The sequence below is a fragment of the Pelmatolapia mariae genome, linkage group LG3_W, assembly GCF_036321145.2.
Source record: "Pelmatolapia mariae isolate MD_Pm_ZW linkage group LG3_W, Pm_UMD_F_2, whole genome shotgun sequence".
NCBI lineage: Eukaryota > Metazoa > Chordata > Actinopteri > Cichliformes > Cichlidae > Pelmatolapia > Pelmatolapia mariae.
In genome coordinates this window covers 70,681,724-70,708,607 of record NC_086229.1, presented here as the reverse complement: position 1 = coordinate 70,708,607, position 26,884 = coordinate 70,681,724, and the positions used below count along the sequence as shown (strand labels likewise).

Here is a 26,884-nt window from a genome sequence, read left to right as displayed (position 1 = left end):
TGAAACTGAAATTATTCGAGAGCTGAATTTTTAAAGGATAAAATGCAGTTTCAAAGCAAATCAATTCATTTTCAAACCATAAATTCAATTTCAAATTAGACTAATTCAAATTCAGTTTTCAAAAGCTTTTATTCAAGTTACAATTCAGATTCAATCCGAGCAATTCAAATACAAATTTAACTTATTCAAGTTCAGTTTCTGATGGCACAGATTTCTGCCCATAGCTGTGATCAACTGTGTCAAAGGCAGCAGTCAAATCTAAAAGGACTAAAACAACAGAGCAACTTGAGTCAACAGTTAAAAGAAGATCATTAAAAACTTGTAAAAGCGCCGTCTCAGTACTGTGAAGAGATTTAAAACAAGACTGGAACACTTCACAAATGCCATGAGTGTCTAAAAACGTCTGAAGTTGCTTGAAAACAACCTTTTCCAAAGTTTTGGACTCAAGAGAGTTTAGAAATTAGCCTGAAGATAGAAAGTACATTTGGATCAAGAAGTTTTTCTTAGTAATGGGTTGCACAACAGCATGTTTAAAAACAGCTGGTATACAACCTGTTGACAATAAAGTATTTAATAAAAATAAAATACTAGGCCCGATGGCATGAAGAGTTTCTTTAAGGAGGCGAGAAGGAAGAATATCTTGTGTGGAATTAGATGGTCTTCAGTGATCAATTACTTCCTTCAGTGCAAAAAAGGTCAAAGGCTCAAACTGCTGAAAAACAGCCGAGCATTTACAAGGTGGATCTAGGTCTAACACTGCCTGGGAATACAGTGTTCGTAAGGTTGAGATTTTTTTAAAGAAGTGATTCAAAAAGTTTTCACAAAGTGCAAAGGAAGCCTCCATAGGAACAGTGGCACAGGGGTTAATCACAGAATTAAAAATATTAAAAAGAACTCAGGGCTTATGAAAGTTGGTAGAAATTACACCGGATAGGAAAGCAGATTTTGCAGCTTTAACAGTTTTCTGATATTTTGTTAAGCAGTCACGCAGGATGCCCAAAGACACCTGGAGCTTGTTTTCTTTCCATTTTCTCTCTGCACGTCGACTAGGGCTGCATGATTGCACGATTTTGCATAAAATGAGAATCACAATTTTTTTGCTAAGAATTGAGATCACGATTTTCAGTCATATTTATTGCACTTATTAACTGCACATCAACTTTGTCTTTTTTTTTTAAATCGTCGTCATTTGGAAATGAGATCACACATAAGTATGATTTGAGATTGCAATTTCCTAACGATTAATCGTGCAGCCCTAACGTCGCCATTCACGTCTGAGAGCACGGGTTGCTTCATTGAGCCAAGGTTGATGTGAAGATTTGGTGCGTTTGGTCCTTAGTGGAGCAACAGAGTCAAGGATAGTGGAGCATATTGAGTTAAAAAGGTTAGCTAGGTCATCAGCTGATAGTTTCACACCGGGGTTGGTATCACAGAGGACCGAGTTAGTAAAAGCAGAGGAAAAGCAAGCAGCAGTTACTGAATTTATCATGCGCATCTGATGCACAGGTCGCTCGCTGTCCAACTCCACGTTACGCACTGCACATAACTGGAAAAATGATCCGATATCCCACAGTCCTTGATTTCTGTAATAAAGACATCAAGAAGATATGCCAGCACCAGATCAAGTGTATGACCTTTCTCGTGGGTTGGATCACTTACCCACTCTAAGGGCAAGGAAATCTTTTACTAGTGGTCCAGTCTCATAGCATACATAGATGTTAAAATCACCAGTAATTAAAACACGGCCATATCCTAACATAAGATTCCCCAGTAAGTCAGCAAAATTGAGATTAAAATCCTTAACGCATTTCGGTGGACGATAAACCACCGCGCAGACAGCTGATGGAGCGCAGTTCATTTCCAAAAGCTGCCCCTCAAAGCTGGCATATGAAACAGGTGCCAGTTGCCGACAGCGAAAATCGCTTTTAAATACTGAAGCTAGCCCTCGACCTCTACCATTGGTCTGGGGAGAGCAGAAAAATGAACAATCGGGGGGAAGGAGTTCCGAGAAAGAAGAAAACTCACCGCGTCCAAGTCAACTTGCCATCAGGAATCTAAAATCCAGTCCCAACGAGATACAAAAGTCATCTAGGATAACAGTCAGACGATCAGCTGATCATTGATCAGTTTCATGATTGAAGTAGCAACAGGAGATCCTCACAGATGCTGTCTTTACAAAACATAACAATAAAAACTAGGCCATTGTTTACTGGTAGACCAAGACTGTGATGATAAAAGGCTTGATTTTCGACATAGTGTTTTTAGCAATGGCATTTCTGGTAATATGACGTTTTTGTTTATTTGCCGAACACATCTCCAAAAATGCACGTCATTGTTGAGAAACTGCACAGCACAGCACACTGGTTTTGCATGCGTGAGGTCAGGTCCAGGATCCAAGACTACAACAGAAAAGCCAATCAGCTGATCATTGATCAGTTTCATGATTGAAGTAGCAACAGGAGAGGGAAGGGGAGAGAAGAAGAGGCAGTCGCTCCATATATCGGTTGTTAAGCTTAGTGTGGGAATGCTTTCTTCGGGACAGCTTTCTCTTAGATGAAATGCTGGTTTCGTAGCAAAGCTCTAAATGCTCCACAAGACCACCGACTCTCTTACGCCACAGCCCCTCTATCACGTGACGCATGCTGCTCCAACGTGCTAAGGTTATGAGCTGGGTTACGCTATGTCGCAGGTTTTTGTGAAGTGCTTTTGTGATATTTAAAGAATTGGATTACATTTTGTATGTCTTTTCGATAACCGATCAAGTAATTTAGGTGAGTATCGGACCAATACGTAATATCGGTCCACACTGAGACGACGTTTTCGCTGATGGAAAGCGCAGTGGTTTGAAAACGCTCTTGAAAACGAATACATCTCAAAAAGGGTCTGACTTTCTAAAACGATGACGCATGTTAACCTTATGATGCAGTCATGTGACCAATTAAACTAAGATAGCGGAGGGCATTATACAGCAGTTGTTTTGTTTGCTCTCAATTTTGACAGTCCTATTAAAGATTAATATCAGTCTGTACATGCTCCAGATTTCTTGAAATTATTTAACTCTTTTGCAACTTTTTACTTTTGTGTTACTCACAGCAACAAGTCCACCTCATTGTTAGTCCATTTAAAAAACTCTGTGCTTTTCCTCAACATTTTGCTGCCACGTTTCAAAGAGCCCGTGTTCTGGGAATCCATCCTACCTAACATACCATCCTACCCGTTGTTTTCTTTTTTCTTTTTTTTTTTTCACGAGTAGCACATGTCTCCTTGTGTACGACCGACAAACCTTACTGGACATAAAAGACGGACTTTCTCATCACTTTCCGGAGTTCAAGTTTTGGAACACGGACCCTCCATTTGCAGACCCCCCATTCATCTCACCTGAGACGCCTTTGTTCTGGGCCCGTGGAGGCCGCAAATGCCGACGCAGAGGGAGAAGATCTGGTGTTCTGGTTCGACTGAGACGGCGCACTAAAAGACCACCGTTACCCAGTTTATTACTGGCTAATGTGCAGTCTCTGGAGAACAAGCTGTGCGAGCTTCGGGCACGGATCTCATTCCAGCGAGAGATGCGGGACTGCTGCGTGATCTGCCTCACAGAAACCTGGCTATCGGACAAGGTACTGGACTCCGCAGTACAACTACCGGGGTTCTCTGTGCACCGCGCGGACAGGTCACAGGAGCTTACTGGGAAAAGCAGAGGCGGTGTTGTGTGTTTCATGATCAACAACAGTTGGTGTGATTATGCGAACGTGCACCCGGTCAAATCCTTCTGCTCACCGGACCTATAGTACCTGATGGTTAAGTGCCGGCCATTCTGGCTACCGAGGGAATTCACAGCAGTGATTATTACGGCTGTTTACATTCCCCCACAAGCCGACACTGACCGAGCACTCAGGGAACTGTACAGCGCAATCAGCAGTGAGGAAACCGCACACCCAGAGGCGGCGTTTATCATGACCGGGGACTTTAATAAGGGTAACCTGAAGAAAGTCTCACCAAAACTACACCAACACATCCATTTCAACACTCGTGGAGACCGGCTTCTTGACCACTGCTACACCTCTTTCCGGGATGCGTACAAAGCCCTCCCCCGCGCCCCATTCGGCCAATCAGATCACCGCTCCATCCTGCTTCTACCCGCCTACAGGCAGAAGCTGAAACAGGAAGCTCCAACCCTGAGGGCGGTGCATCGTTGGTCGGACCAATTGGAGTCCTCGCTGCGGGACTGTTTTGATCACGCGGACTGGGAAATGTTTCACGTGACTGCTAATGCCATTGATGAGTACACAGACTCAGTCTGCGGATTTATCAGAAAATGCGTGTAAGATGTCGTCCCATCCAGAACAGTTAAATTCTGATTCTCTTTGGCTCTCAGCGAAGGCGGTCGCACTTTCTCCTCTCCTCCTTACCCTTATCTTCCCTGCTTAGCCTCTATGTCCTTGTCTTGTCTCATGTGCATTACTTCCCTGGAATAGACTAACACAGCCGTTCTCTAAAACCTAAAAGAGAATCATGGATTTGATCAACTGGTCTCTGAATGCTATTGACACCATTTTCTCAACGAGACGCCTGGGCTCTGGAGAGCCTGAGTGCCCTGGAGGGACTTTCCCTGCCGGTTACACGATGGACGGGTGGCAGACCTGGAGGGTCGTGTGCCTGGCGGGACTGTCGATCGAGGATGCTGAAGATATCTATCTATTCGGAACCGTGATAACAGGGTTCTTGCTGATCGGAGTTGGCTTAGCCCTGGTTTATCAGAGAAACAAGAGAGCGGAACCGGCTGTTCAAACCCCCCCAAGGCTGCCCGCTGGAATCGAAGCGACGGGACGAGGCGCGACCTCTCACAACGAACGTAATATGGTCAACATCTTGGAGACCCTCGCATCGGCCGTGAAGGCTCAAAACAACAACATTGAGCGTATGGGGGGATACATCAGAGAGAGGCCTGCTCAAAATGGGACCCTTGGGCGACAGTTGGAAGACATCGCGGAACGGATCACAGCAGCTGTGAGGTCTCAGAATCAAAGGAATGACAACACCATGGAGCAGAAGTTTGATACCATCATGGGGAGGCTCGCGGCTCTCCAACGGGAGATCGAGAGGCCAGTGTCGGAGTGTTAGAGCAGCCAGAAAATTCTCCGGGCTGCTCACATGGAAATTTACAAAATTCAACATCGAGATTGCGGACCCCATAACGGCGCCAGCTGCAGGCCCAAGGCTGGAGCCGAAATTAGCCGAAATTATCTCTCCCAGATAACGTCTGTGTTACGGCTATTCTTCCCATCCCATGCAAGGCCACCTGAGTTGGCTGGAAGACTGTTTACTTAGCCTGGCAGGGCGAAGGACACTGTCTCAGCTTGACTCTGGACATACACACACAAATACACATACACTGATTTGCACACACTGATCCCCCCTCCCCTTCCAAACGCCTTCGATGCTTGTGCCCTACCGGAGAAGATGGTAGTCGACTGGACCAGCGCAGGCATGCTGCAGGACCGGAAGCGCTGTCTACACCGGCTCTCTCTCACCCTTTCCCCGCCCTGTTGCTTGTCTTGTGTTTCTATGGTGTATTGATAGTCATGTGCTTTTTGTGCTGAGGTGTTTTTTCTGTTATCAAACTGTTCTCCCACTAGGAGCTCAGTCTGAGTAGAGTTTTTTTCTCCTCCTCTCTCCTCATGTTACATACTTTCGTTGTTTTTTCTTCCTATCAGCCTACCTTCTGGCATGTCTCCCAATGTGATGTTTGTGTAATGTGGGTCAGAAGGTTCCTTTGTAAGTGCGCATGCGCTATTAGCGTGCTGCCTGCTGTAACCCTAATTTCCCTCAGGATTAATAAAGTATATTGATTGATTGATTGATTAAATCCTTCCCAAATCAAAAACCCTGGATCAATGGAGATGTTCGCACGGCGCTGGCGGCACGGAGCACCGCTTTTGCCTCCGCGAACACATCGGACTACAAACACACACATTACCAACTCCAGAAGACGATCAAAGCAGCCAAACGTGAGTACAGGGACAGGGTAGAGCAACAGTTTGACAACACTCTAAACACAATCACAGACTTTAGAGGGAAAACCAGCACACCGCAGACCACGGCCTCTCTGTGTGAGGATCTAAACGCATTCTACGCTAGATTCGACACAGCGAACACCATGAGACCGGACAGTGTGTGCACCGCGGATGACGTCAGTGTGCACTGATGATGCCATAGCCCTGACACTCCATGCTGCCCTGTCACACCTGGAGAAGAGAGACACGTATGTGAGAATGCTGTTTGTAGATTACAGCTCAGCATTCAACACCATCGTTCCCTCGAAGCTGGACAGGAAATTGCAGGATCTAGGACTGAGCAGCTCCCTCTGCAGCTGGATCCTTAACTTCCTGTCTGACAGACGCCAAGTGGTCAGACTGGGCAGCACCACCTCATCCCCCATCACACTGAACACTGGTGCTCCACAGGGGTGTGTACTGAGCCCTCTCCTGTACTCACTCTACACCTACGACTGCACGGCCACTAGAAACTCCAACATCATTGTGAAGTTTGCGGACGACACTACAGTGGTGGGTCTTATCACCAACGGTGATGAGACGGCCTACAGAGAGGAGGTCAGCGCCCTGACCCACTGGTGTCAAGACAACCATCTCACCCTCAACGTCGCAAAGACAAAGGAGTTGATAGTGGACTTCCGGAGGTGCAGAGGAGTACACACCCCCATCACCATCAACGGCGCCGCTGTGGAGAGAGTGAGCAGCTTCCGCTTCCTTGGTGTACATCTGGCTGAGGATCTTACGTGGTCACTACACACAAACAAAACAGTGAAGAAGGCGCAGCAGCGCCTCTTCTTTCTCAGGAGACTGAAAAGATTCGGCATGAGCCCCCGCATCCTCAGGACCTTCTATCGCTGTGCCATTGAGAGCATCCTCACTGGATGCATCACCACCTGGTATGGCAATAGTGCGGTGTGCTGAACGGATAATTGGAGGTGAGCTTCCCTCCCTCCAAGACATCTACAGGAAGCGGTGCCTGAGGAAAGCGGGGAGGATCATCAAGGACTCTAGTCACCCCAGCCATAAACTGTTCAGACTACTTCCATCAGGAAGGAGGTTCTGCAGCATCCGGTCCCGTACCAGCAGACTGAGAGACAGCTTTTTCCATCAGGCCATCAGACTGCTGAACACTTCATAGACACCTCACCCTCACTACTGGAACTTCAACATTATGCACTCTATACTGTACATTAATGCCACATGTATATACACACTATATACACACTCACACACACACACACACACACACACGTAGAAAAACATATTTAGTATACACATTCAGTAATGTATATACCTTTATATATTGTACATATATTTATTACGTTTTAGATTAGCCATTTTTATATTTTGCTTGTTTTACGTTATTGTATTTTTGCACAACCCTGTTGCTTGTGAAGCTCGCACACAAGAATTTCACTCGCATGTACTGTACCAGTGTACCTGCACATGTGACGTGACAATAAAAGTGATAAAAAAAAGATTTAAAAAAAAGTTGTTTCAGCACATGCGCAAAACCTTTGTCAATAACTGCTAGAAACATACTCTGATGGGTAAAATTAAGTGCCAAACCATGATACCTTTGTGAATGTTACCTACAAGCATACTTTAATGGGTAAAATTAAGTGGCAAACTGTCCTGGCTTTTTGAATATGAGCTACAAGCATACTCTGATGGGCAAAGTTAAGTGGCAAACTTAAATTTGTGCTGGAATTACTCTGTGACAGCAGAAATCTGCATAAACTACTTACGGTAGGACGTTTTGCCAAAGTACGATGGTTTGTCAGAACACCAGAAAGTAAATAAGCAGCAGACAGAAATGAGGCAGGTCGAATCTTCTTGCATTTCAAGCATGCACAGTACTGGCACGTAAGCTTTTTCGGCCGTGTCAATATGGACGCGCAACGCTGTGAAAACGACTGAAAATGCTAGTGTGGACACGGAATGTTTTCAGAAGAGAACGCCGTTTTCCAATCTATCCGGGCTAGTGTGGACGCAGCCTCACTCTTCTCTCAACATCTTCACAATAAACTGTGAACAGATACCGAGGAGAGCAGCAGAAGACCTCATCCAGGAGCTGTTGAAGTACGATTCTTTTTGATGGTAGCTAGGGATGGGTATTGATAAGATTTTAACGATTCCGATTCCATTTTCGATTCTGTTTAACGATTCGATTCTTTATCGATTCTCTTATCGATTCTTTTGAAAAAGGAGAACACTCAGGTCGATTAGCTTAGAACTTTGTTTTTATCTTCTCTTTGAACAAGATAGAAATTTAGGAGTAACATGGCCTTACAAACCCAACAGTGCGATCTCAAGAGAACCCGCCTTCAATGGGGTGTCACAGGGTTCCCAGGAAAAAAAATTTAAATGTAAAATAATAAAATAAATATTCTTCTGTACTATAACATAAATTATTCTGTAGCAGTTACACAAGAATATCCAGTAATGTCCCTGCCTACAATTAAACACCTTCACTTACCGAAAATCGGGGGCATCTGCTGTGACAAATGGGTGCAAGGCTTTGACCACAAACTTAGTCACTGCTCAGTGACATTCATCCTGGCCTGAAAGGAGACGCTACCGGTAGACTGCAGAGACAACTGCCAGCAGCTGAGCCAGCCAGACTCTGTCTGTCTCATCACGGTCACCTAAATGCACAGTAATGGCAGGTTTTGTAATAAAGCAGATCGCGCTAACATAATATGCACTGTTAGTTGATTATTTACCTGCCGCATTAACGGGAGAGGACGCGCAAACATTACCGCTGCTACTGAGTTCAGATTCACGAGTCCGATGCGGAATTAAAAACACGACATTCATTTAAGGTCATCGCGTGTTTTGTGAGCAAATGCTTTTGCAGATTCGTAGTGTTTCCTCCCTTAAGTGAAATATCTACTTTGCAAGTATTGCAAGTTGCCCTGTTATCATCCGTTCTAGTATAAACAAACTTTTGAGCGTTTGAGCCGCCATTTTTCCTGCCAGGTAAATGACGCTCCGATAAGGGAATCGTTTGCAAAAATGGCAAACGATTCCAAGGAATTGAAACAGTGGGAACCGGTTCTCAACAAGAACCGGTTTTCGATACCCATCCCTAATGGTAGCAATACTTCCAAAATCAGACGTCTTCCTTTGCGCTGGGAGCAGGGGCGATATTGACCCATTTTTTGGGGTGCTTCAGCCAGAATGATGGCGGCTGAGACGCAGCGGAGCGGAGGTTGAGTGTCTGGCTTAAAACCTTCAGTTACTCTTTATATAGTTAGGTAGGACTCAGACCATGTTTCTTTTTAGCAGTAAAACATCACACCCAGGTAACCTGCAGTGTTGAAAACGTCTTTTCTGACAATGTTTGCTACTCTACAATCCATCCTACTCTAAACTTTTTACAGTGTGTACCACCTGATAAAAATGTCAAACTCTCCTAAGTACCACTATGAAACCATGAAACTCCTAAATCTTACAACACAAAATTATTATTATTAAATTAGTAAAATTAGTATCTGCAGTATAGATTTTTTCATACATTGTATATATTCTACCACGGGCAACGTTGCCTCCATTTTTATCGTTTTTATTAATATTTTGACATAATTTATTCTGTTTTGGGAGTGTTTTTTAATGTTTCTGTATTATACATTATACACATTAAAAGTTAATCTCTGTCCAAAAAATGCACTCAGTTTACTTTTTACTCACTATGAGCATCATTCATTGTTCGCCCCCAGTAATTAAGGTTAGGATATGCATTTTTTTTTTTATTCCCCCCAAAGCTCTGATCGTAGAATCGCCCCTGGCTGGGAGTAAATAAAACACAGATGCATCTGGAGTAGGGCTGCCACGATAGTCGACTAGTCACGATTATGTCGACTATCAAAATCGCCGACAACTGATTTAATAGTCGACGCGTCGTTTGAAGCTTTGTAAGATTACAAAAGACGCAGGAATAAGTAGTAGGATTTAAGAGTGTAATAACGGACTGAAACAGAAGATGGCAGCACTGCATGTACAAGGATGCCAGCTGCCATTAAACCCCGAAGAAGAAGAAGTAGCTCTGTCCCAGAATTCATAGCGCAGCCCAGCTCAGTTTCCAACAATGGCGGCAGCTAGTTAGTTTTAATATTACTGTTATTATTCTTTCTGGGTCACAAAATAAACGTTTAACATATTTTATGGCGAGAATGTAGCTGTGTAAACCTCAAGTATCTGCTCAGTTTATCAAGACACCACATATTTTCAAAAGCGCTCCGACGTTTTCGGAGATGTCTGTTACCCACTAGCTCGATAGCTAGCCGGGGGCAAGGCTCACTAGAGCCCGTCAGAACACCGGACTCCCGGCAAATCGTTTTCAAACCCACCGCCGTCTTTCGCTACTCAGGTTAAAAATATATGAGTCACTTAGATAACTTACAAATGTTACTGTTTGGCTTTTTTTTAGTATTTTATGTTCCCCAGTAAATCGGTTTGGCTGAGATTAAAGTTATAGTTTTTACACAGCAGCTAAATAAACGTCAAGCAGACAACTGGTTATCAGAAGTGTGAGATGCTCAAGAATAAACTCCAGTGTCCTATTATATTTTAGATAGCAAGGAGCAGACAGCTGAGTTTATTAAACTCCACCGAAACAATCTGCAAATGTCATTACAATTTAATAAACTATCATCTTGTCTTTATTTTTAGTTAGCACATACCTTAAACACTTAAAACTGTAAGCTAATGATAGTTATATAAGAGCAGATGCATGCTGGTGCAATAAGCTGTACGTTTTACGTCCAACGGATGCATGATCTGATTAGTCGACTAATCGCAAAACTAATCGGTGACTAGTCGACTTTCAAAATAATCGTTTGTGGCAGCCCTAATCTGGAGATCATCCTATGAAGTAGTATTCTAAAGGCTGATCTGAGGAGCATTCCTCACACACACCTTTATAGCGTAAGGGGGGGCGGGCAGCGGGGGTAGCGCTTTGGAACGCTTCACGAAGTTGCGTGTCATCCTTGCGCAGGGGCCATGCTAATCTTCTCTGTATCATATCCAATTTAGCGTACGCGCTTGCCGAAGCAAGGTATCCCCTTGGCACCCCTGCTCAGTAGGCTTCAACTAGTCTCTCTCTATCCGGTTGCTCAGTCTGACGTCACTGGCCGTGTCTGGGCATAAACTCCACTGCAGGTCCATATATCAAACGATCACTGTGGCATTACTAAGAGTTGAAAAACTGTCTAAAGTCTTTCATCTTTAATAAAATGATCAGTGTTCTGCTCTACCAGGTGTAACAATTGAGTTTAACATCCAGGCATCCATGAAAATGGAATTGATGACATTTAACGGCGTTAGAAGTTAGCACGAAGTTAGCTCGCTGGCTTCTATCTAAATACAATATAGCATGTCCTGACTGCGGGGTTTTGGAAACAAATTCAAACATACAGCTCGGCTATCGCTTCCAACATAAATGAAGACAGAAAACTAAACACCAGTGACGTTTGTAGGGTTACTGAAGTTGGGCTAGCTGGTATATAATGATGTGCTACGTGACTGCTAGCGACACAGCTATTTTAGCATAATATAAACAAGCTAACTTTTTTTCCACTTGATAAAAGTTAACGTGAGCGTTCTCGGTGGTCAGGAACAAATGTAATCACGTGGCAGGATGCTGTAAAAGGACCAAAATTCAGTCAGGAGAACAACTGAGATAATCCATCCACAATACGAGGTTAGTCATTCATATACTGCTGCGTGGGCTGTGCTGTAGTTACATCACTGAAAAATCGGGAGGATCCGGCAAGATGGCTGTCGGGGCAGGCAACCTTTTTTAAGCCGTCGTGCACTAATCCCGGTGGACTAGTTTGGACCTCTACTTTTGAATACCAAATAAGTTGCTGTTTTTGCCTATAATTTTTAAGGACTAGATTCACCTCTTAAAACCTTTTGAACGGACCCAATCTGCCATTTAGAGAAGAAGATGACGCGGGAAAAAGCAGAAACTTCAGCTAAGCCAGCGTTAGCCTCCAAGAGCTCCGCATCCTCTGACCACGAACATGCAATGGAGATTTCAACACCGTCAGCCAAAAGAAAAACTCCACCTACGCCCACCAAAGCACCCCCACCACCTAGCAAAGGTACTGTATCCAAAAGCATGGAAACCAGCAGCTCCATTATAGAAGCCATTAACAAGCTAACAAACAAAATCGATGACTTCAGTGTGCAGCTAAGTAACAACATGATAATGGTGGCTAACACTGCCAAGTAGTGCTGGGCGATATGACGATATATATCGTGTGGACGATAGAAAAGTGTCTATCGTGCCATTTGTCTTCTATCGTTTCTATCGTTTCTAACCCGAATTTTACAAATTATTACATAAAATATATCATTAACCCTTTACAACCGGTCGGAGCAGGCACACTCCGTTTTGCCTAACTATTTTTAAATCCCTGTAGAACTAGAACCACGTAAGGTAGCGCAATAATGGTTTTTTTTTTGAATATGAAACCGTAGGAGTTGTACTTACATCTTATTCCATTAGCTTGCCCTAGGTCACGGTTTCCTTCCACATATAGCTTTGCAAAAATTGCATAAAAAGCACTTCCAGCAACAAAAACATAATATTCCAGACTTGCAGCAACAAAAACATAATATTCCAGAAACACGCTTTGCCAATCCGATCAGCTGTTCATAACACTTCCTACGTTGGAATATAAGTCAGCGCGAACTATCGCATGTCCGCCATTACCTGTCCGAAACCGGAAGTGACGTCACTTTCGCGGAAAATGTAGTTTTTTAAGTTTCAAAGTCTATGTTGGTGTTTTTAAAAGTCACGTTTGACTTTATGCTTTTCTGTATCGTTTCTGGGATGCTTAGAAGTCAAATTACACTGTTGGAAATAGTTTATTTTGATGCACATGCTGTTTTTTTGCAAATTTGCATTAATTTATTTTCATTTATATATAAAAATTTGTGTATCTCAAAAATAAAACTATGAAGACACTCAAAATAAATAAATGTAAAGATAAGCTCTGGCGGACTTGGTTCTATGGTAGGTCGTAAAGGGTTAAATAGCCTGTGCAAATATATTAGTGTTGTCTTCTCACTATACATGCTCTTAACTTTATGCAAGAGAAAATAAAGTATAAAAAAATGATATTTTTCGCAAAGAAACTCTGTCTTGTGGTTTTGCAACATGGTGCTGCTTTACGTGCACCCGGATTTGCGACATGCTTTACAGTAACTCAAAACAAAGACTGCACCCTCTCCACTCGCTGTTTACAGACTGCATACTTTCCAGATGACCACAGGTCAGGTGGTATATCGTGATATATATCGTTATCATGATATAAAATAATTCATATCGTGATAAATATTTTTTCCATATCGCCCAGCACTACTGCCAAGCTAGCTGAAATGAACGCAGCCGATAAAAAAGACTGTAAGGCTAAACTGTCTGGTTTGGAAAAAGACATTCCTGCTCTTAACAAAGAAAATGCAGAGCTGCAAGAGAGAATGTTGGAGCTAGAACGATACATGCGTCGCTGGAACTTGAAAATCCAAGGCTGGAAAGAAAAAAATGACGAAGATACGCGCAAAGAAGTTATTGACATCTTGGCTAAGATCGCGCCACATTGGGCTCCTCACTGGGCAACGCTGTGGATACCGTCCATCGTCTAGGGAAAAAAGAAGCGGGTAGACATCGACAAATAATAGTTCAGTTCACCATGAGGCACTACCGAGACGCTTTCTGGAAACTGACCAAGGATTCCCAGGTGTGCAAGGAGCTAGGCGTCTACTTCAAGCAAGATTTCTGCAAACTAGACCGGGAGGCAAGAGCTGCAGTTTGGCCCAAAATGGAGCGAGCCAGAGCTGAAGGGAAGAACGTCTACTACCGAGGGCACACCGGTTACATCAACGGAGTTCGGGTATTCCCTGGGTGACTGTCGAACTATTCAAAATAACCAGTCAGCGTATCACTCTATGAGTACATTGTGTTTTGCTAACAATTCTATTTAGGCCATGTTCTTTAACCAAATTATAAGATTGCCAAAGTTTTAAATAGGCAGGTTCAATACTTACTGTTTATATTACCTATTTGGTACGTTACTATAATGATTTTTCATAGAGGTCGTTTGCACTTTGTGAATTCAGTTTTAAGGGATTAAGTGCTCCCAATTTTATAGAGTTCTACTTTTATCTGGGTACTTGAAGTACAGTCAACCTTTCTATTTTGCTTTCTCACTTCCCTTTTATGTCATTCCTTAGTTCAAATTTTAACTGTGTGTCTTCAAATACCAGGGGCTTAAGAGACAGTGTTAAAAGAAAATCAATATTTTTGTTCTGTAAAAATGTAAATGCGAGCTGTATACTGCTACAAGAAACACACTCTGTGGAGGCAGATGAAAATTTTTGGTCTAGTCCAGGGGTGGGCACCGAGGGCCGGTGTCCCTACAGGTTTTACATGTGTCCTTGAACCAACACAGCTGATTTAAATGGCTAAATTATCTCCTCAACATGTCCTGATGTTCTCCAGAGGCCTGGTAACGAACTAATCATGTGATTCAGGTGTGTTGACCCAAGGTGAGATCTAAAACCTGCAGGGACACCGGCCCTAGGGGCCTGGAATTGCCCACCCCTGGTCTAGTCAGTGGGGGGAAAAGAATAATTCTTTGTCATGGTACTAACAAATCAGCTGGGGTAGCCTTACTATTTAAAAACTTTCGTAATAAAATTGAAACTCATAGGAAAGACAGTCTGGGCCATTGGCTAATTTGTGTGCTCAAAGTTGATAATAGCTTTTTGTTTCTATGTAATGTTTATGATTACAACAATGTAGCTCAGAACAAACGTTTATTTACTGAGATTACCAATCACCTAAAAGAACTATCTCACAAATACTCCACAAACAATCTTATATTAGGTGGAGATTTCAATATGGTTTATGATGAATGGCTTGATAGATCACCCTCTAAATTCCATTCCCATCATATAAATTCATTTTTACACAACTTCTGTCTAAATCTCAACCTAATAGATCCTTGGAGATTAGCAAACCCACTTGTTCAGTCCTTTTTCGTAGTTCAAGCCTGATGGTTCGGCTAAATCGCGTATCGACTTCTGGCTAATCTCAGACAGCTTAATGCAGAATAGTGTAGATGTGGGTGTCTCAGCTGCGCCTTTAACCGACCACTGTGTGATACATCTCAGTGTCACTCCTCAACTTAAAAACTCTTATAATAAAGGTTACTGGAAGTTTAACTCATCCCTGCTTACCAATGAAAATTTTAGTAACGAAATACTTCGACAACTAGAACTTATTTCATCTAATGAAAACATAAGTTCTTCCACAGAAAAATGGGAATTCTTTAAGTTTAAACTACGTCAAATCTCAATTAAACACAGTAAAATAATAGCTCATCAGAACAAGCAAAAAGAAACTGAAAGTATCAGAGAACTTAATCTGCTCGAAACCCTTTTTTAATGATAATGACAAACAACGTAGAAGTATTCTACAGTCTTCTTTAGACGATATTTATACTAAAAAGGCTAAAGGAGCATATCTGAGATCCCGAGCCAAGTGGATCGAGGATGGCGAAAAAAGTACAGCATATTTCTGTAGATTAGAAAAGATAAGACAAGAGAGAAATGCTATAAATAGTCTACAAATTGATAGTCAGCTATGCACTGACCCTCAATTAATATCTAAAGAAATCTTTACCTTTTACAGTAATTTGTACTCCTCTTCATACTCTAGACCATTGGCTGAGACATTTTTTCAATCTATCAAACACCTGATTCCTAAAATTGATGAAAATTTTAAAAAGACCTGTGAGGGCAAAATTACCATTGAAGAGTTAGAGCATTAAGTGCTTTACCCAAAGATAAAGCACCAGGTTGTGATGGTTTGACCAGCAACTTTTACAAACATTTTTGGGTTCATATTAGAACCCTTGTGTTTGGTATGCTTACAGAAATTTTAGAAAATGGGTCTCTCACACACACTATGAAACAAGGGGTGATTACACTCATACCAAAACCTGGGAAAGATCCGACTCTTCTTGATAATTTAAGGCCAATTACTCTATTAAATAATGATTATAAACTTCTAACACATATTTTTGCAAACAGGTTAAAATCGGGCATAACTCAAATTATTTCTGACACTCAGTCTGGATTTATAAAAGGCCGCTCAATCCATAATAATATCCGCCTTATTTTGGACTTGATTGACTACAACTACCTAATTGAAAACCAAGGTTTTGTCCTTTTTTAAAATTTTTACAAAGCCTTCGACATGATAGAGCATGAATTTATGTTTCAAGCCCTTGATTTGTTCGGTTTTGGGGGTAACTTCATGAATTTAATCAAATTACTGTATAGAGATACTAACAGTTCAGTGTGTCTTCCACGTGGCACCTCACAAAGACTTAGGATTTGCAGAGGAATAAAACAAGGATGTCCAATCTCGCCATTGTTGTTTATCGCAGCAACAGAAATGCTTTCCATACTGATTAAAAATGCTGAGTTTGGTAAGATATCTATCCTGGGTAAAGAGCTCTCTATCAGCCAGTTAGCCGATGATACAACTATTTTCCTAAATAACCTGAATGAAATCCCCAAAATCCTGCAGATTATTGAAACTTTCTCGAAAGCTTCAGGGTTAAAGCTGAATTTAAACAAATGTGAGATCTTACCCTTAAATGATTGTACTATTTCTAACACTTTTAATATTCCTGTTAAATCCACTGTCAAATATTTGGGTGTGTATATAACAAAGAATAAGAATGATTTAGATAACCTTAATATTTGGGAGAAAATTCAAATCTGTAGAACTCATTTAAATAACTGGGCTCAGAGAGACTTATCGATTCTAGGTAGAATTTTTCTCACCAAAATGGAAAGTATCTCCAGGCTAGTATACCCTGCATATGCGGTAGGAGTGCCTAAATCAGCAATCAAAGCTATTAACCAGCTAAACTTTGATTTTATATGGAAACGCAAAACCCACTATATTAGGCAAGGTAATTTAGTCAAACATTTTGAAGATGGAGGTTTGCAAGCTATTGATTTTGACAGCTTAAACGGCACCCTAAAAATAAATTGGCTTAGGTCATTTTTAAGAAGTCAAAATAGCCTTTGGTTTCACATTCCAAGCAAAATATTCTCAGATCTAGGCGGAATTAATCTTTTACTTAGGTGTGACTTTGACATAAAAAAACTCCCCATAAAGCTCTCTTCCTTTCACCAGCAAGTTTTATTATACTGGAAATTAATATACAAACATAACTATAGCCCACACAACACTCCCATATGGAACTGTCGTTACATAAAAGTTGGAAACAAATCAATCTTTATGGAAAAATGGTACCATAAGGGCATCTGGTCAGTGATGCACTTGTTAAATGATAGAGGTAAAATTTTATTAGAAGATTTTACCGCCAATTATGATCTGCAAATAAATAACAAAGAATTTCAAAAAATTACTAAGGCTATCCCTCAAAACATTCTATGTACAGCATATAATCTTTTTCAAAACCCTGACTACAGATCCCCTGATCTTCCTGAACTGTTGGTAAATGGGCATACCATAACAGCTAACAGTCTAAAAAACTCACAAATTAGGGAATTATTTACTAATGTTTTTTTCCCTTATAGATCTAATCCAAATTCCATCTCACATCTGTTCTCCGGTGATCAAAAGAAAGAGATCAGAAAAAACTAGAAAGCGAAAATTTCAGAAGAAATTTTAAGTGTGCCTATGCTGCTGGTAAACAGTGTAGTTTGCCATTCATACAGCTACAGAGAGCAAAACTCAGCAGAGCAGCCATTCTCCACCATGAACTATGGTAAAAACAAACACCGCTCGCGCCTCACAGATGACAGCTTACAATTTTGGGTAAAGATGAAGTGACTTTGTACAGCCCCGATTTGCAGACGCTGTGCACATAGTTTCATGAGCAGAAGTCCCATTGTACCACGGCAGACCCGACAATGTTTGCATGAACACGCTTTGAAGCATTACGTTATGGACCACTTTTCACACATAGTTGGTGTACCCACACAGCCGGCTGTAGCTTTTCAACTCACAGCCTGACACACACCCAAAAAACAGCCGAGAGAGCACAGACTACGCCAGAGAGGCGTGATTGCAGATGCCGCTCAGGTGGGTCCACCTCCCCTGCAGCGGCACTGCAGACCACGCCCCGCCACACACATCAATCACATAAAATAAATATTTATGCACTTTTGCATTCACTTTTTGTTTTTTGTTATTTTTACACAGTGTTCTGAATGATTAACAATGGTCTACAGACAATCTTGTGTATTATTATACAAACTTTGGTTGTAAGATGCCCTACCTGGCCCCCTGGCAAAAGCTTTGCTAGATCCGCCCCTGCACAGTTACCAGCTGTCAGCTAAATAAAAAAGGAGCTTGGTGTTTATTTCTCTCAGAAACAGTTCATAACTTCCCTTCCTCATTCATGTCACCTAAAAAAAAGGTAAACCTGTTTCTCCATCACCAGTTCAGCTCTGATGATTCGGTAAGGTCATCTCCTGGTTTCCACCAGCCGCTTCTACAGCTGTGGCTCCAGCAAACATCAGCTGATACTAGAAATTAAAATCAAATGAATTCTAACAACAGCTGATCAAGCTTAAACGTGCTGCTGTTGTTTAGCGCGATAAACAAACAAGAGAGAAAAGCCGATCATTGATCAGTTTCATGACTGAAGTTTGAACAGGCGAGAGAATGACAGGGGAGGCTGTCATAAAGTTCAACATCAGTAACTTAGCGCGCACACAGCTGTATAGAAACTCCGTCGTGCTAGCTAGCACGCAGTACAAGTTATTATAACTGATTGTAAAAAGTCAGCACAACGGAAATAAACTACACCTAAACTCGGTTTATATCTGACCCAAATAGAGTGCAGTTCATAACTTCTTACCTGAAATTCAGTTCACCTCACGCTCTGACCGGCAGCCGCCTGCTTCTCCTGCCTTCGGTTTCCCTGATCCACGATCTACCACCGGTTGATCGGCGGTCGCCTCGCCTCGTTCCCTGCATGCTCTGTCTGACACACACCGGTGGATAGCTGCCCTCGGTTGTAGCTCCGCGTCAGCGACCACCAAACAACTCAGTTATTTTTTCCACATCGACCAGCATCTGGACAATCCACCGCCTTTCACTGTTTGTACCGTTACTAAAAAAAACCCCTCATCGGCTCATAAAAACGAAAAATAAGTCCAGCTATGACCCTGAGTCAAAAAGACAGCCAGTTAGCTAGCTAGCTGTCTAGCTCTTTGCAGGCACCGAAACCATCAGAGCTAATATGGGATGTCTTGGTAACACGAGCACATATTTGAAGTTTACATCTGGCCAATCCACCACCTTTCACTGTTTATACCGTTACTAAAATGAATAAATAAATAAATCATTTATTTATTTAAAATAAGTCCAGCTGTGACCACGAGACTTTACGAAGGACCGGGTGTGAAACCAGAGTAAGCCGCTCTCACTGTCATCCAGGCCGGCTGTAGCTTGTTAGCAAAGCCGCGCTAGCCACACTAGCCAGCTAGCCTCAAGCAGAAACGACATCGTCAGAACATTGTCGCTAATATGGGATGTTTTGACAAAATGAGCAGATATTTGAAGTTTACACACCTATATTCTCGCCTGAAAATATCTTAAAAGTTTATTTTGTGACCTAGAAACAGTATTAAGAGGAAAATAAAAACTAAGTGATGGCCGCCATTGTTTGACTCGGCAGAGGCGTGCTATGAATTGTGGGATATTGAGTTTTCCACCAAGCATTACCGTAACTATTGAATGATTTGCGCAACCTTAAAAATTCCAATGGCTCCTGAAAGCAGCGACGCTGTGCGCACTGTTGATATTGTCATCATTACGGTAATCCAAATAAGGGTAGACAGGCCGTACTACTCCCGGCATACCACTAGAGAGAGCCAACACACCACAAATGAAGTTTGAAATTTGTATCAGTGGGACCAAAAGATGGAGCCAACACACCACAAATGAAGTCTGTTTCTATGGCGCCAAAAGAAGAATCTTTCTAAATTTGCACTAAAATATTAATATTTAAAAAACTCTAAAAGTCATAAACACCAAAAGTGTATACCATACTAGTCCAGCTCCAGCCGCACAAAATGATCTAACATATGTAACCCTATTGTCAAAACTGTTTGGCAGAGAAGCGCGGGAAAATTTTCACTAAAATATTAATATTTAAAAAACTATAATAGTCATAAACACCAAAAGTCATAGCACACCATTCCTGATCCAGCCGCACAAAATGAGGTAACATATATGAAGCTTGTCTCAAAACTGCGAGGCGAGATTCGCTGCAAAATTTCAGGCGGAAACTGAAGAATAACTAGAAAAAAATTTGCATTTCCTGCGAAAATGCTGTGTGGATGCCGGAACGCTGAAGCTGTCTGCTGAAAATGACTGAAAAAGATGAAAAGCTGCAAAAATTGTATGGCAGTAAAGAAACTGAAAAATTATGCTGAAAACAAGTGAAAAAACAGAAACTTTTGCTGAAAAGAGGTGAAAAGGCAAAGATTCTGCTTCAAAGGGGTAGAGAAGTTCAAATTTGTACTGAAAAGAGGTGAAAGGGTTTCCTCTGAAATGAGCAGAAGATACTGAGATTTGTATTGATAGGTGAAAGGCTGAAAATTCTGCTTAAAATAGGTGAATCAGCAGAATTTCTACTGAAAAGAGGTAAAGAAGTAGAACGTTGCACTGAAAACAGGTGAATCAGCAGAATGTCTGCTAAAAAAGAAGTTTCTATTGAAAACACCTGAAAAAGCTGGGATTTGTGCTGAAACGGGGTGAAGAAGAGGTGTTGGGCTGTTGAGAAGAGTTAAATAAGTTGAACTGATATGTTTGGGTACAAATACTATGATTTGGCAAAAATACTGCGTTTTAGCACAACTACTGAGATTTGATTGAAATACTATGATTTAGAAGAAATATTATGACTTTGTACAAATACAATGTTTTGGCACAAATACTATGATTTGGTTCGAATGCTATGATTTCAAACAAATACTATGATTTGGCAGAAATACTATTATTTAGTAGAAATACTGTGATTTACCAGAGGTACGTTTCTGCAAAAATACTATGATTTTGCAGAAATACTATGCCTTAGTAGTAATACTATAACATCACAGATATATGATGATTTTGCAGACATTCTGGTTTTACACAAATACTATAATGTGGCAGTATACTATGTTTTAGCACAAATATTATGATTTGCTATAAATACTATGATTTGGCACATATACTATATTCAGCACATATACTATAACAAAACAGAAAGTCTACGACTTAGTAGTAATACTATAACATAACAGATATACTGTGATTTTGCAGACATTGTATGTTTTTGCACAAATACTACGATTTCGCTCAAATACTATGAAATTGCAGTAATACTATGATTTTGAAGGAAAACTTTGATTTGGTAGAAATACTATGCCTTAGTAGTAATACTATAACATAACAGATATACTGTGACTTTGCAGACATAGTATGTTTTTGCACAAATACTACGATTTCGCTCAAATACTATCAAATTGCAGTAATACTATGATTTTGAAGGAATACCATGATTTGGTAGAAATACTATGCCTTAGTAGTAATACTATAACATAGCAGATATAATGTGATTTCTGCAGACATAGTATGTTTTTGCACGAATACTACGATTTCGCTCAAATACTATGAAATTGCAGTAATACTATGATTTTGAAGGAATACTATGATTAGGTAGAAATACTACGCCTTAGTAGTAATACTATAACATAACATATATACTGTGATTTTGCAGACATAATATGTTTTTGCACAAATACTACGATTTTGCTCAAATACTATGAAATTGCAGTAATACTATGATTTTGAAGGAGTACTATGATTAGGTAGAAATACTACGCCTTAGTAGTAATACTATAACATAACAGATATACTGTGATTTTGCAGACATAGTATGTTTTTGCACAAATACTACGATTTTGCTCAAATACTATGAAATTGCAGTAATACTATGATTTTGAAGGAGTACTATGATTAGGTAGAAATACTACGCCTTAGTAGTAATACTATAACATAACAGATATACTGTGATTTTGCAGACATAGTATGTTTTTGCACAAATACTACGATTTCGCTCAAATACTATGAAATTGCAGTAATACTATGATTTTGAAGGAATACTATGATTTGATAGAAATACTATGCCTTAGTAGTAATACTATAACATAACAGATATACTATGATTTTGCAGGCATTCTATGTTTTTGCACAAATACTACAATTTGGCAGAAATACTATGTTTTAGCACAAATACTATGGTTTGCTAAAAATAGTATGATTTGGCACATATACTGTATCAGCAGATATACTTTAACAAAATAGAGAGTCTACGACTTAGTAGTAATACTATAACATAATAGATATACTATGATTTTGCAGACAGTCTATGTTTTTCCACAACTAGCACAATGTGGCATAAATACTATGATTTGGCACAAGTACTATGATTTAGTAGAAATACTCTTATTGGCAGAAATACTATGTTTCAGTACAAATACTATGATTTGGCAATAATACTGCATTTCAGCACAACTACTGAGATTTGATTGAAATACTATGATTTAGAAGAAATACTATGACTTCGTAAAAATACTATGTTTTGGTTTGAATACTATGATTTGTAAAAAATACTATGATTTGGCACAAGTACCATGATTTGGTACAAATACTACGTATTGGCAGAAGTACTGTGACTTAGTAGTAATACTTTAACATAACAGATATACTGTTATTTTGCAGACATAGTATGTTTTTGCACAAATACTACGATTTCACTCAAATACTATGAAATTGCAGTAATACTATGATTTTGAAGGAATACTATGATTTGGTAGAAATACTATGCCTTAGTAGTAATACTATAACATAACAGATATACTGTGATTTTGCAGACATAGTATGTTTTTCCACAAATACTACGATTTCACTCAAATACTATGAAATTGCAGTAATACTATGATTTTGAAGGAATACTTTGATTTGGTAGAAATACTATGCCTTAGTAGTAATACTATAACATAACAGATATACTGTGATTTTGCAGACATAGTATGTTTTTGCACAAATACTACGATTTCGCTCAAATACTATGAAGGAATACTATGATTTGGTAGAAATACTATGCCTCAGTAGTAATACTATAACATGACAGATATACTATGATTTTGTAGACATTCTATGTTTATGTACAAATAGTATTTCTGCCAAATTGTAGTATGTTTGGGCACAAATACTATGATTTGGTATAAATACTATGATTTGGCACATATACTATAATCAGCAGATATACTATAACATAACAGAAATTCTACGACTTAGTAGTAATACTATAACATAACAGAATTTTAATTGGGCACAAATAACATGATTTGGCACAAATAGCATGATTTGGCACAAATACGATGATATGACAGAAATACTATGATTGGGTACAAATACTATGATTTGGCACAAGTACTATGACTTACTACAAATACTATGATTTGGCAGAAATACTATGATTTAGCAGAAATACTATGTTTTAACATAAATAAAATCTTTTGACAGAAATTTCTGCTAAAAGGTACTATTTCTGATTTTTAGCAGAAATACTGTAATTTTGCATAAATACTATGATTTGGGATAAATACTATGATTTGGCAGATACACTATATTCAGCACATATACTATAACATAACGGACATTCCTCCACTTAGTAGTAATCTCATAACATGAAATAAATATTATTGGTTTGGCCCCAAAACCATGATTTGGCACAAATACCATGATTTTTCAAAAATGCTATGATTTAGCAGAAATACTGTGATTGAGCAGAAGTACTAAGATGTAGTAGAAGTACTTTGATTTAGCACAAATACTATTATGGAGAAGTAATACTTTAACATGGGAGAAATATTGATACACACACACACACACACACACATACACAGAGAGCAAAGTGTACAGGGGCTGTTAAGAGTCTGGGCTTGGCATATCTAGGTCAGCTAAATTGGCTGCACCTGCTGTAATCAGCCCTTACACACACAGACACAGAGAGAGCTATGGGTTTTCTTCAGTGTATTTCTCACATTCAGGATTCCCCTCAAACAAATGGCCATAATTTCCTAACCGTAGGAGCTAGAACGGTCATTCTGACACCCTTTTGTTCAGAAGAGATGGGGGAATCTGCAGGTCTTCATAATTCAGAGATAAAATGTAAATTATTGAAGATATATGACTTGTAATACACTGTAACTGAGTAGAGGCGAAGCAAAACTGCCTTGACTTGCCCTCAAACAACGTTTTGTAACTCTAAATCTATATGGCGTATCAACATCATTCTTTCACTGTAAGAAACAGCAGGCTTTGGTGAACAGTCATGGAAATTTTCAGGTCTCTGTTGAAATCCATCAAAAAGATATGACGAGAGAAAAAAGTGCCTCATTTCCAGAGATTGAAATCTGAAGAAATCTGAGCGAGGGACAAATTTCCTATCCTCAAACAAGTGTAATTCATGGCCAAACGGTAATAGGTGAGGAAAAAATTCTTGAATTGTGAGCATCAGGGATGTCTGAAGATATATTGGCACAAGCCTCATGTCTCAACATTGTTTCATTAATGAGATATGACGATTTGAAAATGCCTCTCATTAGAGAAATCCAGCGCTGATTTTGAACAAACTCTCCATAGAGTTTCAATGGAGCGTTTTCAGACCTTGTGTTGCTCTGAGGAGATTTGCAAAAAATCTGTAAATCCCACAAGAATGATAGTGACATTTTCTGAAAGCCAGCAAAAATACCTACGTTTTGATGTATAATTTGTGGGGGTTGAGTGGAAACTGAGCGAGTAGCAAGAAGTTGTTCAGACATGAAGAGAAAATTCAGAATGGACAAGTGCACACTCTGAGTTAATTGCATAGCAACCATAACAACGCATGTATTTTCTGAAAAATCAAAATTTTGCAACTGAAAACTTAAAGAGGTATAAAATTAAAACGGTAGATGATCTGAAAAAGCTGAATCATACAGGAATAGCCCAATAATCTGAGAACATTTTAAAGTTTGAATGGAGTTTCTAGGTGAAAGTATGAGGAAGTAGTTAAGTTTCAAAAACAAGCAAGTTTTAGCAGAATTTCAGAAGATTTCCATTCATTTCAATGGGACAAAAAAAAGGAAAAAAGTGTAATATTTTAAAAAGTATAATAGTAATAAACACCAAAAGTCATAGCACACATTAGCAGAAATAGCAGAACAGTTTAGAGTTTGAACTGAGAAAATCGGCTGAAAACTGAGGAAGTAGTTAAACGGCAAAAAACGTACGGAAGCAACCAGAATAAAGTATAAAGAATAAAGAGAAACAGGAACTCAATAGTGTGGAAGCCCTTTGAGGGCATCCACACAATAATAATAATAACTAGAAAGCGAAAATTTCAGAAGAAATTTTAAGTGTGCCTATGCCGCTGGTAAACAGTGTAGTTTGCCATTCATACAGCTACAGAGAGCAAAACTCAGCAGAGCAGCCATTCTCCACCATGAACTATGGTAAAAACAAACACCGCTCGCACCTCACAGATGACAGCTTACAATTTTGGGTAAAGATGAAGTGACTTTGTACAGCCCCTATTTGCAGACGCTGTGCACATAGTTTCATGAGCAGAAGTCCCATTGTACCACGGCAGACCCGACAATGTTTGCATGAACACGCTTTGAAGCATTACGTTATGGACCACTTTTCACACATGGTTGGTGTACCCACACAGCCGGCTGTAGCTTTTCAACTCACAGCCTGACACACACCCAAAAAACAGCCGAGAGAGCACAGACTACGCCAGAGAGGCGTGATTGCAGATGCCGCTCAGGTGGGTCCACCTCCCCTGCAGCGGCACTGCAGACCACGCCCCGCCACACACATCAATCACGTAAAATAAATATTTATGCACTTTTGCATTCACTTTTTGTTTTTTGTTATTTTTACACAGTGTTCTGAATGATTAACAATGGTCTACAGCCAATCTTGTGTATTATTATACAAACTTTGGTTGTAAGATGCCCTACCTGGCCCCCTGGCAAAAGCTTTGCTAGATCCGCCCCTGCACAGTTACCAGCTGTCAGCTAAATAAAAAAGGAGCTTGGTGTTTATTTCTCTCAGAAACAGTTCATAACTTCCCTTCAACTCATTCATGTCACCTAAAAAAAAGGTAAACCTGTTTCTCCATCACCAGTTCAGCTCTGATGATTCGGTAAGGTCATCTCCTGGTTTCCACCAAACTACACCTAAACTCGGTTTATATCTGACCCAAATAGAGTGCAGTTCATAACTTCTTACCTGAAATTCAGTTCACCTCACGCTCTGACCGGCAGCCGTCTGCTTCTCCTGCCTTCGGTTTCCCTGATCCACGATCTACCACCGGTTGATCGGCGGTCGCCTCGCCGCCTCGTTCCCTGCATGCTCTGTCTGACACACACCGGTGGATAGCTGCCCTCGGTTGTAGCTCCGCGTCAGCGACCACCAAACAACTCAGTTATTTTTTCCACATCGACCAGCATCTGGACAATCCACCGCCTTTCACTGTTTGTACCGTTACTAAAAAAAACCCCTCATCGGCTCATAAAAACGAAAAATAAGTCCAGCTATGACCCTGAGTCAAAAAGACAGCCAGTTAGCTAGCTAGCTGTCTAGCTCTTTGCAGGCACCGAAACCATCAGAGCTAATATGGGATGTCTTGGTAACACGAGCACATATTTGAAGTTTACAT

General features: G+C 40.4%; 2 protein-coding genes and 1 non-coding gene across 3 annotated transcripts in view; 1 reads left to right on the top strand and 2 right to left on the bottom strand.

Annotated features, from left to right (window-relative positions):
* Positions 1–26,884, bottom strand: part of LOC134624777 (zinc finger protein 492-like) — a 264,689-nt gene that overhangs the window by 7,184 nt on the left and 230,621 nt on the right. The gene's annotated exons all lie outside the window — the stretch shown is intronic.
* LOC134624774 (zinc finger protein 665-like) overlaps positions 1–26,884 on the top strand; it is a 183,040-nt gene that overhangs the window by 72,254 nt on the left and 83,902 nt on the right. The window lies entirely within an intron of this gene.
* LOC134625081 (U6 spliceosomal RNA) lies at positions 11,008–11,113 on the bottom strand. The gene has a single exon (XR_010093696.1). It is a non-coding gene; the product is annotated as a U6 spliceosomal RNA (small nuclear RNA).